At 26.4% G+C, this 2,701-nt stretch overlaps 1 pseudogene; it reads right to left on the bottom strand.

The window, feature by feature from the left end:
- Positions 1-1,821: 1,821 nt before the first annotated feature.
- On the bottom strand, positions 1,822-2,603 carry LOC108692242 (annotated as a pseudogene).
- Positions 2,604-2,701: the final 98 nt, after the last annotated feature.

Below are 2,701 nucleotides of genomic sequence, written 5' to 3'. Positions count from 1 at the left end.
ATTAAATAAAAATAAGAATCTTTTATTTTTTTTTAAATTAATTTAAATATAGTTATTATTTATTATAAAAAATAATCAAGCGAGAAGATAATATAATTTGTGTAAGTTGTATATTATTTGTGTAAGTTGTATATTATATAAGTATAATAGTGTAAGAGGAATATTAAAATTTTAAAATAAGATAGTTAATTTATTAATTTATAATATATAATATAATGAAAGGAATTATATAAATTATTGTTGATAAAATTGATAAATTCAGTTTTTAAAATAAGTTAGATTAGTAGATTCAATAGCAATAGGTATAAGTCTGAGATTTATATCACAAATTTCAGAACATTGACCAAAAAATACTCCTAGTCGATTTATAAATAAAAAAGTTTGATGAGTCGTCTCGGGATAGAATCTATCTTAATTCCTAAGGATGGGATTGCTCATGAATGAATTACGTCTATTGAGTAAGTATTCGAATAAGATATTTATATGATAAGACGCAACGATTATCAACATCAAAAATTCGTTTGTTATAAGTTGGTCAGGGGATTATAAAGGAATCAAGGTCAATATTTGAGAAATCCGAGTACTCATATCTTCAATATCACTGGTGGCCTAGGGCTTTAACAGTTAGATTTACGTTAAAAATTTCATCAGTGAGGTAAAGAACTTTAATTGAGGAAATGGCTATAGTAATAAGGATGAATATAGGAAGAATAGTTCATACGATTTCAATTGTTTGATTTTCTAATAAAAATCGATGAATTAATTGATTATAATAAATAATAGTCTAAATGTGATAAATAAAATTAAAATTGTAATAAATGTTACAAGGATTATAGCAAAAATGGAAAAAAATCATTAAATCATAAGTAGAAGAGTTAGAGTTTTGAAGCGAAATAGATCATGTATTAATTTTTAATAAAAGATATAAAAAAATCTTTTTAATTGAAGCTTAAATTCAATGCACTATTCTGTCATATTAAAGTTTAATAAATAAATATTAAGTATAGGCATAGGTAAAGTTTGGTAATTAAAAAGGAATAAATTGAAAAAGGTAAATAAGTTAAAGAGGTATATTGATTTATTAATTTATTATAAAATATTATTAGTTTGAATGAGTTTTTATGCTATTGAGAGTATTTCTGTAAATTTATGGTTTAGCGAGGAATATCTACTTAATCATTCTAAAGAAGAATTAAGGAAAAAAATATTAATAATGAGTCGTTTTTTAGATAGGGCTTCTCAAATAATGAATAGTAAGATTGATAGCCTTAAAATAGATATTAGTGAACCGATAGGAGAGATAATATTTCAAGATAAGAATGAGTCTGGATAGTCTGAGTAACGACGAGATATACCTCTAAAACCAAGAAAATGTTATGGGAAGAAATTAAATTGACACCAATAAATATAAATAGGAATCGAATATTTAAATAAAAATCATTTAACTTAAATCCAGTAATTAAGGGGAATCCAGTGAATAAATCCAGCGATAATTAGGAACATAGCTCCTATGAAGAGTGGAAATGAGCCTACTGCAGCTAATAAGTGTCATGAAGAACAATGTCGATGGAAGAATTAGAAAGTATAATTCCTGTGAGACCTCCTATGGAAAATAAAAAAATAAATCCTAAAGATCATCATAATGCAGGATTGTAGTTGATTTTTATGCTATGAAGGGTAATCAATCATTTGAAAACCTTAATACCTGTTGGAATTGCAATAATTAAAGTAACTGAAGTAAAATAAGCACGGATATCAACACAAGGCAAATAGTGAATATATGGTGAGCTCATACAATAAATAGTCCAATATAATAGTCCAATAACAATTATGGCATAAATTATTCCTAAAGTTCCGAAAGTTTCTTTTTTTCCTCTTTCATTTATAGTAATATGAGAAATTAGGCCAAATCCTGAGAAAATTAAAATGTAAACTTCGGGGTGTCCAAAAAATCAAAATAAATGTTGATAAAGAATGGGATCTCCCCCTCCAGAAGAGTCAAAAAATGAAGTATTTAAGTTTCGATCAGTTAATAATATAGTAATAGCTCCAGCAAAGACGGGAAGAGATAAGAGTAGTAGGATAGTTGTAATGAGAATTGATCAGATTAAAAAGGAGACATTATCTAGAGATATAGATTTTAGACGTATATTTAAAATTGTTGAAATAAAATTAATTACCTCTAGACTAGAAGACATTCCAGCAATATGAAGAGAAAAAATGATTAGGTCAACTGAGGGCCCACTGTGGAATATATGTTAGGGAGAGAATTCAATCTGCCCCGGTTCCTGTATATATGAAATTTCTTAGGATAAGAAGTGTTAATGAAAGCGGTAAGAGTCATATATTATTCATTCGCGGGTAAGCTATATCCAGAGATCCTAATATTAGTGGAATTAGGAAATTTCCAAATCCGCCAATTATGAAAGGTATAATTGTAAAGAAAATTATAATAAAAGCATGATTAATAACTAGGGACTTGTAAATTTGATCGTTATTAATTAGGCTGTCGCATGATCTCAGCTCTAATCGGATAATTATACTTATAGATGATCCAAGTGAACCAGATCAGATAGCTAGGATAAAGTAAAGATTTCCTATATCTTTGTGATTGATAGAAAATAATCATTTATTCATAGATAATAGAACTATAAAAAAAATTTAATTAATTATAGATAAATAAAATTAATATAATTATAAG

The sequence above is a fragment of the Atta colombica genome, unplaced genomic scaffold (genome assembly GCF_001594045.1).
Source record: "Atta colombica isolate Treedump-2 unplaced genomic scaffold, Acol1.0 scaffold67, whole genome shotgun sequence".
NCBI classification, from domain to species: domain Eukaryota; kingdom Metazoa; phylum Arthropoda; class Insecta; order Hymenoptera; family Formicidae; genus Atta; species Atta colombica.
This window is presented reverse-complemented; position numbering and strand designations above follow the sequence as displayed.